The sequence below is a fragment of the Centroberyx affinis genome, unplaced genomic scaffold (genome assembly GCF_046629955.1).
Source record: "Centroberyx affinis isolate AG114_WGS23_722 - 3 ecotype Tasmania unplaced genomic scaffold, CSIRO-AGI_Caff_v1 ptg000009l_1, whole genome shotgun sequence".
In the NCBI taxonomy this organism is placed as follows: domain Eukaryota; kingdom Metazoa; phylum Chordata; class Actinopteri; order Beryciformes; family Berycidae; genus Centroberyx; species Centroberyx affinis.
In genome coordinates, this window is record NW_027278725.1 from 63177 (window position 1) to 81183 (window position 18007).

At 40.9% G+C, this 18007-nt stretch overlaps 1 non-coding gene across 1 annotated transcript; it reads right to left on the reverse strand.

The window, feature by feature from the left end:
* Positions 1–9949: 9949 nt before the first annotated feature.
* Positions 9950–10021, reverse strand: trnat-cgu (transfer RNA threonine (anticodon CGU)). Its single transcript has one exon. It is a non-coding gene; the product is annotated as a tRNA-Thr (tRNA).
* Between the last annotated feature and the right edge of the window lie 7986 nt (positions 10022–18007).

Consider the following 18007-nt stretch of genomic DNA (forward strand, 5'->3'; position numbering starts at 1 on the left):
TATGTAAGAGACGAGCCAAAACACTAGACATTAAAGCACAAAATTCATCACTCCACAAAGCAAAATTCTTGTTCTCAATTTACCGACTTTATTTGCATGACATGTTTATCAGAACCGATATTGCCAAAGTAGTGTACAAAATGTAGGTTTTCTCAAAAACCAAGAAACAACTGTTTATATATTCAAACTACAGTATATCGAAATGACTAATTATTTGTTTTAAAAACATGTAGTAAACAATAAAATGATCTGATAATCTGATTCCCCTGCAATCATTATGCATTATGCAGCATGCCCGTCAAAAAAGTACCGTAGCCATGTTTTTGAGCCTTTCTGGGATTACAGATAGCTAGTAAGAACAGATAGTAAGAGGAAGGGTACTTTTTTCCCCCTGATAATTTATTATAGGCCTATCAGAGGTATAATAAATGTTTGTAGCATTTGCCTACACTAAAGGAGGGCTTCTTTCAAATACCTGGGGTCTCATTTATAAAACAGTGCGTAGGATCCATACTAAAAGTGTATGTGCACACAAAAGCCAAAAATGGCATGCGTCAAAAAAAATGAGACTTATAAAACCGTGCATACGCACATCTGCAGGCAATTTTCCCTTTATAAATCACAGTCCACCTGGAAATGTGCGCACGTGGGTCAGCCTCATATCCCGCCCTCTACACGCCCAAATTCAACCATAAATGGTCAATGCAAAGCACCACATGAATGTTGATGCATATAAATGAGTCTGCTGATCAATGGTACGTTACGGTGAATCATGGCAACTACTGAGAGGAAGACAAAGAAAAGGAATTTTTCTGACAGAAATCGAGGTGCTTATGGGTGAGGTGGAGGTCAGAAAGAATATATTGTTTGGTAGCTACAGCAGCGGGGTCACAAATAAAAGAAAATGCAGCGAGTGCGACAGACAGGACAGTACCAGAAATAAAAAAAAAGTGGTCAGATCTGAAGGTGGAGGCAAAAAAAAGAATTGCATCCCACCGTCAGAGCGTGTCTGCTACTGGTGGGAAACCGGACATTGCTGCAAATTGCCTTTTAATGTTGGCCTGTGATGTATCGACTACTCATATTAATGATGCCACCCAAGACGGCAGGCATTATTGCACTCAGGGACGGCTGCGATATCCCAGACCTAAGGATAGAATTTAACAGAATTATATTATTCCAAAAAGGGGCTTTAGGCAGAAAGGTAAACATTATATATTGTTAATCGTATCAAACACATACCTGTCGGCTTATTACAGGTACTTACAGGTACTAACCCAGAGTGGTTAGTACCTGTATTTGTACCGGGATGGTGCGATTCCGTCGGGTTGGTCTGTCTAATGCTGGACCCAGTTCAGCACATAGATCCAAGACCACCTCCAAGATCCAAGAGTGGCTCTAGGGAATCTAAATCAGTGTATTAGCCAGTCATCATCATCATGGGCCAGGAAATCTTCGTGGTCCCTGAACACTCGTTCCCTCCTAATCCTTCCATTTGCGCAGTCCTCTAGCAGTGCCAGTGCGTCCATCATGCAGCATTACGCACGAGTGTCACCGCAGTATTTCTATGTTCACAGCAATCTGACTGATTGCTTCACACCTGGCCAAAATGATCGCGTCAATCAGTGGTATCCCCCACCCTGGGATATCATTTGAAGATGGAAGTTTGATAGGTGAACACAATTTTTTTTTATTTATGTCGGTTTTGTTATGGTGAACTTGGCCTGCATTCACTAAAATCGTACTTGGTGATATGCACAGTATTAGAAGATATTATTAAGAACTATTGACGCTCTGTTCTGCCTTTCTTTAATGCTATTCAATGTAATCTTGGATTTCAGCAACCGATGATGATAATTTCATCAGTTAGTTACCATACAGTCCGGCCCTCTCCTCTGAGCTCCGGGGTTGGGGAATGTGATGGTGAGAAAGCGCTGATGAAATATTGAGCGGAGTTTGATTTAAGATTTGAGCTGGCTTATATCTTTTCAAATTGAAAGGCGCTTATATGGAATAGTTATGGCTCACTACAAGCGCACGTACAAATAACACTGCTGGTTTGAATGTTTATGATAACGTGGATCTATAATTGACGTTTGATATTAAGTGAAATTAAATGAGTGAGAGGCATCATTATACAATCTGGCTTCAATTCACCACCTTTGTGAACAGAAAGTATGTTCACAGCCTCAATGTGACAAAACAATATCATATTAATGAAAAATATGCCCACTGTACAGGGCAGTGATAAGCCTGTTTACTACACATTTACACTATCTGCTATTTTCCCCCAGCAATCCTTTCTAGCCTTGGCAACAGCAGCAACTGTGTTACTTTCAACTGTTATAACGTTTTTGTATTGCTCATAATTATTCATTATAATAGTTTGTTCTTCTTGAGAGAACATAAATGTTAGTAATCGATGTCTTTCCCATTCTTCCCCATTCCACACTCTACTTAACGTCTAGAAATTGTCGGCATAATATGTTTAGATAATCCCACACTTGTTTGTAGTCTAGTTCATTGCTTTTTATTGCTTTATTATATAATTTTTTCTACTATTCTTATTGCTTATTGCGTTCTATTATTGTATTAGGTGTACTTAGATTCTATTTCCCTTTCCCTGCTGAATCGTTTGACTTTTGCCGCCGCAACAACCTAATTTCTCCACGGGGATCGATAAAGTTTCATCTTATCTTAAATCGGCTGCTCTGGATCTGTCCATGTTTCCTGTGATTGGATTTTTTTTTTTTCTCTCTGCCTCTTTCATGTGAACATGCTCATAGCTGAATTGGTAAATCCTGGATTGACAGAGCGATTTGAGAGACCGGTTATCCGGGATCGGTTACCACAGTCTGGTACAGTACTGGTGGACACTGCAGCTTCTTGAGGATGGCCACTCTCTTTTTCACTCTCCCAAAGCTCTGAAAGAAGATATAAGACTCTGATGTAACTCTCTCTCTCTCTCTCTCTCAGCTCTGATGAAGGGAAGTCAGAGTGTCTCTCTACCTCCCTCTATTTCTTTCTCAAAAACCCAGACACAAATCCTCTCTCTTCTATATCCCTTGTCCTCACCTCCCTGAAAGAGGATGTCCAAGTGTCATTTTTTGTCATTTTTCTCATTTTCTCGGCCTGTGCCGTCCCCTCACTAAGCTGTTAACAGAAAAGGTGTGAGCCTCCCTATCGGCCTTTCTAATCTCTCTCATCCTATTCTCGCCCTCTCGCTCTGATAGGACAAATTTGTGGCCAGACGACCCCTCTGAACTCTCTGACACGGTTCCATCCTTTGACAAATCCCTCTTTTCTTCCTCCTTCCTCCTCCCCGAAGGCCTCTCTCTTTCTACATCCCTCGCTCCTTTCCCTCCCTCTTTGTCCTTCCTCTTTCCCTCTCCTTTTCTGTTATTTTTGACGGGGAACTGATCATTTTATCATTGATACATCTGATTGATTTTGTGGTTAGATAATGTCAGCTAACCATAGTTCTGATCAGCTAGCATCACTGTCCTGTTTTAAACACATCTGATTTACATGCCTAATGTCTAGTAGAAGCTAGTGTTAATAGTGGCTAGTAGGTGCATATTAACATTAATAGAGAATACTGTGTCATTTAGAGTTCTAACCAATATTTACCTCTGTCAATGTCTAGTTTACTTTTCCCCCAATCATTTTGCATTACATGCCATATGTAATTAGATTTGTTAACACTCATTTTTTGTCATTTTCAAAAAAGGAAACTTTTGGTGTCAAACCTAGCTTGAAATTAACTGATGTCCTAATAAAAATAATGTTTTGAGGGATCATTTCCTGGCAGAGACTTTCATTTCTTGCTGTGGGTGTCAGGTGATTGACAGTTAGCAGAACGCAACGCAATGCGGAGCGCTGATATGAAAACACTCGGCACAATAATGAAATAAAACTTTGACAAAATCAAATTACAGCTCCATGTTTACTGTGTTGGATTATCTTGCTCAGGCAATCTTCAAGTTTGTGGAAGTTGTTTTTAATATTGTACAAGAATGAATGGCAGCAAATGGCTTCTTCTGATGGAGGAAAACGAGCCCTGATCTCTCCAACTATCCTGTATACTAGACAGACGAGACTGTGTGCAGACACCAGCAGGAAGAATGGAAAGTAGAGGTAGACCATGGGCACAAAACACTGGTATTATCATTTTGGTTGCTTTGCTAACTTAGCCTCCTGGCTAATTAGCTAACAAAGCCAAAACCAAATGTTTGTTCTTGTGAAATGAGCTGACTCAAGCTACAACTCGCAGAGCTGTGGAGTAGAGAATAGGACCAAAGGAACAAGGACTAAAGACAAGATCGTTTTCTGTGCCACAGTAAGCAAAATGTAGAAACAAGTCTACCTTATCAGATGGTTCACTTTCATTGTTACTGAATGGACCTCTACAGCACTTTTTTCAGATATCTCTTTTTGTTGGCTGGTTGGCCTCAATATTCCAGCTAGCCAATATTTAATGATGGACTAGAGATGCACTGATTGCAATTTTCTTGGCCGATTCCAATTTCCGATTTTCTAAAAGTCTGACCTGCCGATTCTGATTTTGGCCGATTCCGATTTTCTTTCTAAGAACTATAATTGACAGCATACACAAACATTTTTTTTTTTACTTTTCTTTAATGGAAAATTAAAATTCAATTGTATGTTCATAATAAAACATTGACTATTAATAACTTACATTTTCTCCAAAACTGCACCAGGTTACAGGACCTTCTCTCACTCTCACTCAAACAAATCTCAAAATATAAACGTGCTCCAGGTTACTGGACAGAGCTTTTCTGTACAAATAAAATCCAACTGAAAATGAATTGCAGTATATCCTACTTTATCTAACATGTTTTACTTTCCCAAAAGAAAACAGGTGCAACAGATCTATATAACAACACACCTAATGTCATTTATTTACATCAAAAGGTTATCTATGATGGGCCACTCTGCTTTGGCCTTATTCTAGTCAAATACACAAAACCTCAAACACAGTTCCAGTGCTGGCACAGCAAAAAGACTCAGGTCAAAGGAAATGTCCTCTGTCCCACTGCGACAATATCAAGCCCAATCTATTATTTAGCACATGTGAGTGTGTGTGTGTGTGTGTGTGTGTGTGTAGATGCAACACAACGTAATTTCTGTCACCATATGGGGGAGAAGTTTAACAGGAGGGGAAGAGGAGGAAACAGCTGCGAGGAAGAAGAGGAGTGAGAGGAAGAGGAAGAACAGAGTGTGACAGTGAGGTGGTTGATTGTTTCTTTGAAGTCTGACTGTTGATGTGCTGTCGCTTCTCAACATGTATGCAGTACGTGTCTTGTGAGAACAGTATTGTTCATTGGATATATTTTCGATAGTTTCTTTTATTTGTTTCAGGAATTTTCTACAAATTCCTAGCAAACTGCAGAAGAGGAGTAAGACTAGGAGGAAGTGAAGAAGGAGGAAGAGGAGGGAGGAAAGAAGAGGCAGTGAAGACAGAGAAAGAAGATGAGGAAGTAAACTGCTGACCAAAATTGACTTTACTTTGGTTAGCAGCCAGTGCCACTTGTGTGCCATCAGCTCACAGGTTAAGAGTTCCCACCCTAGCAAATGTCATACCTGGACCAGGTAATTTGACTTTCAACGATTGTAACTTTTGTAATGACATTTGGCAATAACATGGCTTGTGTAAATACTGACAGTAACAGCAGCCTACAGTGTGTGCTGCTAGCATATCAGTCAGGTTAGCCGAAAATTTCAACGTAAGCTCTTTGTCTAGCTAGTATGCTAACTAGCTAGCGGCACTTGGTTACCCGTGTTGGCTAACGTTAGCTGGATAGTTAGCACACTTTCATCCTAGCCGGTCGAAAATTTCAATAGCAGTCTATGGAGAACGTCTCAAACCATGGTAATACTGCCAATTGATATTGTGTAAGCTGAGTCCACAGTCCAGATGGATAAAATTAACAATTTATTACCTGTAAAAAGTCCCGGATTCAAGCTTTAAATAAGAAGAACCTGAGCTAAAAATTAAAACTCAACTCACAGAAGAAATCGTCTTTGTATGAGTGGGGAATCGTCTGAATTGGAGGCAAGCGTTTATGCCTATCCACCACTCTATTTCAATGTCATAGTACTACCTGTCTCTAGTCGTGCCTCCTTCACATAATCCTTTCATGGTGGGAAAACATACTGTAGGCTATTTCTCTTTTCGTGCATGGAGCATGCATTTGCATTTTAACATATTGATTTCATTTCTCAAAATCTCAGGTGATCAGGCTGAATATGTTCTGCCTTGGGCTGGGTAATGGTGATGTGATGGGTTTACAGATTCAATTTTAACCACACCGATCGACTTGCAGACTGATCTGAACCACACAGACCATATCAAACATGCTTGATATTTACGACCCGTTGTAATAATGCAGGGATAATGACTAACTACCATTACCTTCTTTCTGATGAACTCCTCCAACTCCCTCTGAGAGATTCATGCTGGCTCACAAAGATTAGAGGGCCTGTCAGGAGTAAGCAGGAGAATCTCAGTTATATCGTTAAGAGTGTGATTCCCCGTCCTTCCCTAATCGTCTAGTGTGAGCAGACTTACGATTGAGAGGCGAAACAGTCTGTGAAATTATATCATTATGTGTGTGATGCAATGCGTTTTCAAAATCAGTTAAGATTCAGTTAAGTCTTATAGTGTGTTCCCAGCTGTTAAGAGGATGACCGCATTTACCACTGAGCACATGAAAATATTAATTATTCTTGGTGTTAGGTCTCCAAGTCATTGTTTTTTTCCTGCGTGCGTGTGTCTTTGTGTGTGTGAGAGAGAGTGTGCGTGATTATGTGGGAAAGATTAACATTTGAAGCCATTATCCGGATCCTAATTATAATTGCTTGGTCTCCAATAAGATGCCACCAAGCAGAAAATCACTAATCACTGTCTCTCTCTCTCGCCTCACTATAGGAAAACATTTTCAAGCCCTAGGGAAAGAGAGCGAGACAGAGAGGAAGGGAAAAAAAGGAAAGGAGGGAGAAAAAGATTGAGATAGAAAGAGAGAGGGAAAGACAGATTGAGAGAGATTTTCAAGTTCTTTGGTAAAAGGATATGCTCAGTGTAATTTAATTTCCAGCCATGAAATAAAGGAGACTAATTATAAATCTCTACGAAGATAAAGTCAGTGTTCAGTCACTTAAATGTTCTTTTTCTTTCTTTCTTTCTTTCTTTCTTTTTTATTCTTTATCTAATCCCTTGCCTCCCGATGTCATCACTAACCTTACTCCAACTCTCCACCTAACCCTAACTCTCGTCCCTAGACACTGAAAACATTTTTTTTGTGATTATTGCTTTCTGAAGATGAAGTGAGTTTTGACATTGTGGCTTTGCCAGAAAGTGAAAACCATCGACCGGCTGTGTGATTGACTGAAAAACAAACCAACTGACTGATCAATAAGTAAAGCGAAAGTCAAAAAACTTGCCTCCTTGGTTCTCAGACTCCACATGAACACATAAACAAGCAATTTAAGAATTTGAATGCAGACGGTAAAGCAAAAAGTAGCCTGGAAGGACAGCCTTACCAACTGCAAACAAACCCTGTCTGCAGTCAGGTCTACCTACCTCTCAAACTTGATCCAGGCAAACAAAAATATCGACCTGTCCAGACCAAACACAGTAGTATCTCTCATGGTACACCAATTCCACTGCAGGAATTCTCCAAGCTGGTTATGGAATCCACAGCATCTTACCTGCCTTCTAAATTTCATCCACATAAAATGAAGGACTTAGGCTACTCCTTGCGTTAGGCCCATCTCTACTTTATGTTGTAAACAATTCTCTCCTCTGGCATTGTTCCTGACTCATTCAGCTTTAAAGCCACTGTTACAGCCTCAAACCCTAAAGATCTGAAAAGCTGCCAAAAATACGAAGTTGTAGCCCAGCAGCTCTATCACTCAAACCTCAGCACAGCAAGGAGGCAGCTTTAATCAATTAACAGACAACTTGCTATTAGCAACAGACCTGGGCTCTGTCAGTCCTTTGACAGCCTTTGATACTGATGATCGTGGCATCCTCGGAAATCTTACTGGAATCAAGCATTTCCTCTCCTTTACCTTCTTAGGAAAACCAATCCATGCTTTTTTTCTTCTTCTAGAACTGACTGCTGCAGGGCAAAAACATGAACATATTACCCCAGTCTTGGTCTCTCTTCACTGGCTCCCTGTACATACATGTATTGATTATAAAGTACTACTCTGAACCTGGCATTACATGTTCCTGTGTCTCAGCATACTTCCCATGAGCCTAACTAGTCTTCGCTCACAGGATAACAATGATGTAACACTTTAGTGATCGCCATAGGGAAATTCTCCTTTTTGCTCTCCAGGGAGGTCAAAGGTCAGCTACAGAACATTTGGAGTTGGTAGGGATTCGGTGTTTTTGCTCAAGAACACCTCAGCAGGGAGGATGGCTGCCAACAAGAGGCTTGAACCCGGGTCTTCTGTATTTGTTTATCTCTTGTTTTAATTATCCTTGTTTTGATCTGTTTTTGTGCCTTTTGTTTTTTGCGAAGAGCTCATTGCGACAAACCAGTTTGTTAAAAGCACTCTATGAATAAACTTGCCTTGACGTTGACTTGAAAGACCCACCGGGCAAATAAACGAGTCGGAGCTGATGTTTGCAGACCCTTGACGATCAATCATACCTGGGGCTGTTGGTTGCCATGGGAACTCTATCCTCATTACAGAGGATTGGGAAAGGTTACGGCGCAGGAAATCTAAAGAGAGGTGCGGAGAGAGGGAGACATGCAAAGAAAGAGAGACAGAGAAATAGAGAGATGGAGAAAGGCAGGAGGAAAGTGTGTGTCTTAATACGGTGTTGGGTTGCCTCGACCCACCAGGAGAGCTTCAACACACCTTGGGGTAAATTCTACAAGTGTCCGGAAATCGAAGACATGCCACCATTTGGCGTTGATGATGAATTGGGGAAAACACCATTGGAATGTCTCATAAGTGCCCATTTGGGTTGATTGGGACAGTCACGGTTCATGGTTTAAATTGTTTTTTATGCTCATCAAATCATTCAGCGACCACTTGTGCCACGAGGAGGTTTCCACCGCCAACGGGAAACAAGTGCTTCACCATTGGACGAATGCGTTCGCTCAGAATGGCTTTGTATTTATTGGCGTTTGCGTTGCCCTCCAAGGGGTTCAGCGGACTTAAAACCATGCCCAGAAAATGTACCCCCACAGCAGGACAGAGCTGCCAGAACCCTTCACCATGGGAAGCAAGCACTCCAGCCAGTAGACTTCTTTTTGGTGTGTGCAGCAGATACTTGTCCACTTGTTGAGAACAGGGTCAAGTGTGAATCATCTGACCATGACGTGTTTTGTGCCATAGAGTTGCTCATCTGTTTCTTCTGGCATCTTTAAGTAATGCATGGACGTAGTAGTGGAGTATGTCATCCACAGTTACCACTAGTTGATGATGTCTTTCCCTCCGATTTCCATGTCAACCGCATCTTGGATCTTTTCTTCGAGCTATGGAATGGGCCACCTGGGTCTGTCTGGACTTTTTATACATGACCCTAAGGATGATAGGATTATAAGTATTGAATTGTCTAAGCAACCAGTTTTGTGTATATTATCAAGATGTGAATTGGGATTGGCCCCATCTTCTTAAATTAATGAGTGGGGACTGAACCTGTTATTTTTGGATTGCAAAGCCAATGCTTTGCCAATCAGCCACCATGCCTTGCAAAAGCTTGAGAAATGTGGCACTCTTCCACAACTTCCATAAGCCAAGTGAAAAACCACAGAAGCTGAAATTAACCTTGAATTCCACTTCAAGTAAATTTGATGAGCAATACACAGTTTATTGCAACTTTTAACTGTTAGCTATTAAATTCTTTCCATTGAAAAATCATCACACTCTTGCACTCATTGGGCTTCTATTCTCATATTTATGATTAAGGCATGGATGGGGATTGAACCCATGATCTTTGGTTTACGAGACCAACGCCTTACCACTTGGCCACCATGCCTTTCACAGGTAATTCAATTTGAGTTTTACTTCACACACACATAAAATGAATGATTTTGAAAGGATACCAGCTGCAGCTTTCTGCAGCAGAAAGTAACTTTGAATTTCTCCTACACTGTGAGTGCAGAACAAGTATTTTTATCCCCTTGAATTTTTTGTCAATTAATTCCCTTCTGCATGAACAACTACCACAACACATTCTAACTTTTCCTGAATGGCATTTACTGTGCGTTCACACTGCGAGCAACACGATCAACAAGTCTCTGGAAGTCCATTAATTTCCTAGAGAGCTGAGGGACCAGGGCAACTGGCCCATGTGAACCTTTAAAAAGCTTGTTGGCCCAGAAAAGTTGTCCAAGGCTGAACCTTTGGCCATCAACAGCCAATCAGATTTCCATGGTTCCTTGTTTCTCTACCAATGTCATTTCATTCTATGAAAATAGTTCTGCCTGGCAAGTGCAAAATAGATAAGCAATTAATTAGCCATTCAAAGCTTCCCAATTAACTTTTGTTTAAAAAAAACCCAAACGTCAATAATGTCAAAAATGATGTGTGGAGAATGGTTGCATCCATCATTTGGGCCACTGGTAGGCTTGCAAGTAATTTTAATTTTATTGAGTTTTGTTTGTTTTCAATTCATGCCACCTAATTAGTGCTTTCCAGATAGCAATGTTGACATCTTAAAACAACATAATGTTATGACAGGCAATACCAGAGCCAGAAACACATGATTTGCCTGTTAAAACTTTAATGGGAGCCTCTTGCCCTGCCCACAATCAGTCAGAATAGAGCAACACATCAACCAAGTGGTTCACAGTCTAAACTCACAGCCAAAACACCTGAATGATCCCTATAATATAACAGTTTTTTTTTCTCTGGATAGAATGGCCTCTCAATGCACTTGAAGAATAAATAAAAATACTACACAGGCAAACCTCAATATATCTCCCTCTTGGTCAGATATTGTGTCATATCTGTTAGTAAGGACAAGGACAGCTTCTTATCGAGGTGGGTCTTAACCTCACAACCATGTGATATGTTCACAGTGCAAGGCACATCAGGCCATGCTTTCTGATAGGAGGATTGGAATAAGGCAGGCCTGAAATTACCCCTTCTGGACCTGTCAGCTTTGCAGGCTGATCCTCAGGAATGCCTCTGTTACTGACACCAGCAACAATTGCAGTACTCACCCAGCAGAATCTTTCACATCAATGGTGGCTGCAGTGTTAGTTGTGCCACAGCCATAGCGTGTTATAGAAGAAGAAAGGGATGATATTAATGGATTAAAAGAAAGAAGAAAGAAAGAAAAATAAATGAAAAAATAATGACTATGCAGATTCTCCTCACAAAGATGGCAAGCATCTTTTACTGAGAAGTTAGTAAAAGCTCTGCTTTAACTACAGGCAAAAGTTACAAGCTGGTCAATATATGCTAACAACCTCAGCAGTTAAAAAGTGTATTTTAAATTTTTTGTAGTTCTTTTTTACACTTTGGAGTGAGTTTCCCCAAAAACAGCTGCCATGTGCATAAACACTTAGTGACAGTGAACCATAATGTTATCACCTTAAGGCAAAGATGAGTGCTTGAGAAAATGCAAAAATTGCAATCGGATATTGAGATAATCTTTTCCAGGGCATCGTCACAATGAAATTATAAGTGTTGTCCATGTATTTTCATGCATATTTTTAAGATGAAGACCACAACAGTAATAAGTCTGACGTTTTGTGTTATCCTTGATGATTTTAATTTTGACTGATTGGATTGACAGGCATTTAACAAGGCGAGAATGCCCTCGTGTGAAGCCGTTAAAAAGAGGCAGGGAGGCTAGAGGGGTTTTCACACCAAGCTGGTGAAAAACAGTTATTTCAAACCCTGGAGCGGTTTCCTCGTTACTTGATTTCGTTTGACCATCTGAGAACACAACATGGTACGTTTCCAAACCATGGGGGAGAATGTGATCTGAACCAACTCCAGGAAGCACTGTGTATCATGGGTTAAACACACTGTGAGTTATGGGTTATGATGATGCTCAATGGTTGTTTACACCAGAGGAAAGTCTTTTGTAGTCTAGTCTAGTCTAGTTTATTTATATAGTCCTCAAAGGGCTTCACATACCATCATATACCATACTATATCATACTTTTTTGACCAAGAGGAGAATCTAAGATTCTCGTCTGCCTTGGGCAGCGAGATCTGATGTAACTATCGGATCAAGAGTAGAATCAGGAAGGACAGAGGAAAAGAAAATTTAAGAAAAACATATGGATTCACTCACAATGTGCATCTAAAAGTGGGAGTATTTGTTGTGTTCTTTTATCTTTCTATTTTACTTGATTTGTTTCTTTTAATGCAATGCATTTTGCTTGTTCTTTTATATGAATTTTACCTTTTTATCTGTCTTTTATCTGCCTTCTATCTGCCGTCTTTTATCTGCATCCTATTGATGTAAAGCACTTTGAGCTGCATGTTGTGTATGAAAGGTGCTATACAAATAAAGGTTATTATTATATTATTATATACATACTATATATACTGTATATACACATCATATACATCCTATACAAGGTCGTATGCATACTTCATATACATTGTTTACTACATCATATACCATACTACACACACACACCTATAGGCAATTTAGAATCTTCAATTTACCTGACCTGCATAAATGACTGCTTTCATGTGGCTGTTGTCAATAAATTATGGATTGATAAATGAGTAGAATGAGCAAATGCAATGTGCTAAATCTGTCTTGTGCTGTCATCAAAACGCAAGACTGTCTGTCTCTCAAGGCTATAGGTGGTTTCGCTCCAGTCTCCAGAACCCACAAATCCTGTCTGCTGGCAGGATACAGACAAGCAAGCAACTGACATAATACCAGGTCTAGCCTCTGAATCAACTGTGGATTAAAAAAGAGTTTTACCCGTGAAGTTGTTGTCGAATCAAATGCAAAGCAACATAATTGGCTCAGGCGTACTGACTGAAACCTGTGAACAAATACACAGACACAACACCTTATCCTAAAACTACCCCAAACACACACACACACACACACACACACACACACATAAAAGCAGCTGTCTACGCCCAATCATATTTACCGGCTGCACAACAGGGACAGTCTCAGCTGATTTCCCTTAACATCATCAAGCATAGTCTTGAAGCGACGAGTTCATTACACTGAGCACTCAAGCAAAGACTGTCTAAGTTCTGTGTGTGTGTGTGTGTGTGTTTGTTCTTTCCTGTGTGGGAATATGTGTGCATAATCCCTGTGTGTGTGTGTGTGCATCCATTTCTGTGAGTGTATGGACGTGTTTTCTTGTGTCTGTGTTTTTGTGTGGATATATGTGTAGGTCTGTGTGTGTGTGTGTGTGTGTGTGTGTGTGTGGATGGGTGGGTGGGTCGGGGGGGGGGGGTTGTTTGCTCATTTGACATGCCGCAATCAGGCAGAATTAAACACAAGGAGACAGATAATGGGACATTTAATTTTAAAAGATAGTGTGATAGTGTGTGTGTGTGTGTGTGTGTGAATCCTCCTGTGATTGTTGTAAATGGGTGGCAAGGGGGTCATTATACCGTGAAAAACATCTGCGTCGCTGCACTTCTATTTTTTTTATTGAATATCCCATTACAATAATCACTGTAGACACACACACACACACACACACACACACACACACACACAAAAGTGTACACATGAACAACATACACACACAGTAGCCCTAATTTAAAGTTGCTGAGTGATGGAGGAAGTTCTTTTCACTAAGAGTTTTGGCAGTTCCCATTCATTCTCATTGGCCAAGTCACTCATCTGATACATCTTTGATATTTGCTGTGGGGATTTTATAGGGAAAACGTGACTAAATGAGAGATGCAAAATACATTGAAGTCAACTGCCTCCACACAAACACACAGTCTTTCTCATCTATTCTTGTCCAATAATGGATAGAAGTTCAGAGATGCAAATTTCCCAACAACAAATATCAAAAACAAATTAGATAGTGACATGGCCGATGAGAACAAATGGGAAGTGCCAAGATTCATTGCGAAAGTGACACAACATAAAAAAATTACTCCAAAGTGCCAACAGCTATTACAACATTACAATAGTAAGAGTTGAGGCAATTCTACTGCCTCCAGTTGTGACCCCGTTTCCCCAGGAGGTTCATTAAAGTTTGAGTTCATTGAAGTTCCTATCTAGGTAAAGTAGAGAGCTAATCAAGTGAACCCAACAAGTCTGACTGCGTCCATTCCAACATTCCAAATTTTAACACAGCTATGATCAATGATCAACCTTGACCAGTTTGATAAAGCCAATGTTAAAGAATAACAATACCACCAGTTGCAGTTTTCCCATCCATATATCAGTTATCAATCACAAATCATTGTCAGTAACCAATAAACAGGGATGTACAGGAGGGTAAACCCATTCAGTTTACTCATCTCTTTCCTTTGTGGGATAGAGTTTATCCACCTTTGCAGCTTGATATAAATCTGGGCATAAATTCATAGCAGGCTAAACTGGGGCCATACTCCCAAAAGGTCGGTGTCGTCCTTTAAAGGTTAGAGAAGCAAGCTTGTGATTGGAAGTTTGCCAGTTCAAATTCCCAACCCTGCTAGGAAAACCAGGACAGGGGAAAGTGAATGATTAATGCTCTGCTTTCCATCAACAGCGAAGTTGTAGTTGTACTGGACAGCTCCTGGTGGGAAATGTGTTTTTTGAGAATGATAGATAAAGTCCGCCAACACTGGCATAAAGTGCTGCCTATTTGATTTGATGAAACAATTCATGTATATTTGACACCAGAGGATAGCACAAGAAAGTAGAACAAACCATGCATACACAGCCACAAATGCACGCAGACACATAGACAGGCAAACACACATGCACACACACACACCAGATGTGTCCCATGGGGATTGTACATGCTTTGTCTGAAACCAGCATAATTTATCAATATACAATTAAGCGTGTCTTCAGAATATTGGCGCTTAATTGAGACAGATTAGTACAATAATGCTCATTTGTTGAACACAGCATCCATGAACACACAGTGAACCAATTCATGAGCATTTATGCCAATTATTACAAAATTTAAGAGCACTATTTGTGTGAGTCATGACCACATGTTAGTGATACACATGATAGTTCAAAGTATTGCCTATGGCTCACATTTGAAATACATGTACAGAATACTAGTGCTGAAATTGTATTTCATTGATGCACACGATGTACCTTGCATTCGGGCACATTTTCTTGTTTGGTGGTGTATTTTTCTTTTTCCCATGGACAACTAGCCAAACGTAGACAAGGTTTATTAAATATTTCCAGCAGCTACAGTGGAGTTTCATAGCAGAAAATGTTTCAGCGATCTAAAACATCTTCTCAATTGGGAAAACTCAGCGTCTTGCTTTTACAATGCTATCACTCTCTCCACCTACACATACTGAATGCAACAAGTTTAGGCCCATTCTCTTGGGCTTGTCGAAAGGCCTTCTGGGAAATGTAGGAAAACAGTAACTGAAATAGAAAAAATAAAAAATACTCCTGGAATGCACTGAACATCAGAGATTGATGATATATAACAGTGTGGTGGTGAGGAGGAGGAGGAATGCCAGTGAGAGCTGCAGAGAGAAAGACAAAGACAGAGAGGGCACTGGAGAGTGAGAGATGGAAAGAAAGAGTGATGGAAGAGAGACAGAAAGAAAGAGATCTGGAGACAGTGAGAGAGAGTATTTTCCTGTTGATTCCTCATGAGGTAGGTTCACTTCTCCCCGTCTCTCTTCTTTTTCTCTCTGCTTGTCTTAGCTTAGACAGAAAAACCAAGGAATCCTGAGTCATTCCTCCCTCTCTCCCTCATCCATCCATCCATCCATCCATCCATTCCCCTCCACCTCCTTCTCCTCCCTCATAATTTTCCTCCTCGTCTCTCCCTCTATCCCACTCTCCTTCACCCCGCTCTGAGCCTCTCCCTGCTTTCTCCCCAAATCCAATTAGTCAGAGCTGACTCCTTACACTGCTGGACTACTGAGGAGAGAGAGAGATAGAGAGAGAGAGAGAGAGAGAGAGAGAGAGAGAGAGAGAGGGGAAGCAAAGAGACAGGATGGAGGTGGAGGAACCCTCGCAAGAGCAAGAGATTTCAGAGCAAGAAAGAGGGATAGAGAAAGACAGATAGAGAGAGCAAGAGAGGGAGTGAGGTGGGAAACATTGCTGGCAGAAAACCCCGGACCAGAATTCTCTCAACCTTAGCTTGTCTCCTGTGGTTTGACCGCCGAGAATAGAGGAAGGGAAACAACGAAGCGAAAGAAAGAAAGAAAGAAAGAAAGAAAGGAGAAAAGGCGGAAAGGTTACCAGCAGAATCCCTCAGCAGAACTCCCTTGACTACAAATTTCCTGCAGTATCTTTTCTCCTGATGGCAGAGATGGGCCATAAACCATGAATATTTTGAATCAACATATACTTTTGGAATTTGGCTGTGTCATCAAAGGGACATTAAGTAATATTTGACCTCTATCGACCAGTAGGAATTGCAGCAACATCGTAATCGTCGAGTCATTGGTATTGATCAACAACCCGTTTAATCCCCCACAGATGTATTATGGCCTTTTAATGATATGAGGCAGTAAAACCTTTGACTTATTTCCCCTTTAACATCATTTTGAAGGGTGATGGTACCCCCAGTGTCAGTCCCTCTCCGCCTACCCCACCAGTTTGAAAAATAGAGGGCAGCGGTGGAGGGGGAGCGGGGGACCGGCTATGAAATTGATCTGATTACGTAGATTCGAACGAAAGTAAGACGCTATGAAGCATCCAGCAATGTTCTTAAATAGGGGGAGAGAGATAGAGAGAAAGAGAGAGACATATGGGTCCCATAGGCTTTCCCAATGGTTGTCCAATCACAAGTCATGACACTGGCTGAGAAAATCCTAAATAAACCTGACTGCTTTGATGCGAGAAAGTCTGTGGAGAAAGTGACGAAGATGGACGATCTAAAGTTAATCCCTGATGTGGAAAAGTACAGTGAGCCGTCAGCATTGTTTCCACAAAGACAACAGTAAAAACAGACAAGGCTTGGGATGCTGTTGCCTCGGTTGTTGGAGCACAGTGTAAGTACAGCCTATTTCCACGGGGTATTTCTCCTCCTGTAGTGCAGGATGCTGCTGGAAAAGACACATAGAAAGACGCTTCTGGTCTGAACAGCCCAGGTTCGACTCGCGCACGTACGTGGCCTTTCTGCATCTTGTCTCAACAAGCCGTAAAACATTGGTAGTTCAACATATGCACGTATATGTGGAGGTAATGCCTAGTATTATTGTCTTCTATCTCAAACAAAAGCTAGATATCAGTTATCTCAACAAGGACACAGTGTCATAGATGCAAAGTTCAGAAGTTCTACACAGCTCAGCAGTGCTACAGAGAGGAATGAATGGGCAAATGGGTGAAGTAACCAAACGGGAGCTCGATCACACGCTGGATTCTAGTGATCTGAAAATTTTCAACTTCATTTCACACCATAACACCACCCTGAACTGCTTATAAACACACAAAATTACTTCAGGGCGGTGGTTCTCACTCCTGGTCCTCGGGAGCCAGAGACCTGCTGGGTTTCTGTTTTACCCGGTAGTTCATTACATTCACCTGGCGTAATGAGGAGCTGATGAATGACTGATATTGCCATATGTCATAACAGCTCAAAAAACGTGCTTTAGTGTTTCCGACCCCTTTACCCTCTCTCTGGCGTTTAGTATTCATCCTCCGTTAGCTGCTTTCGTTAGCAATTATGTCATTATCAAAGCTACACAAAAGCCCAGCATGGGCATACGTCAAGAAAGTAAAAGACACTCTTGCTCAGCATAAGTGACCATGGCTCCACAACAATGCTGAATCATCTCGGGAAGCATAGTTGTTTCTTCAGGTGAGGAAGACGGAGCTAGTCAAAAACTAGCATAAAAACATTTGTGCAAACTCCTCAAACTCCTCTGACAG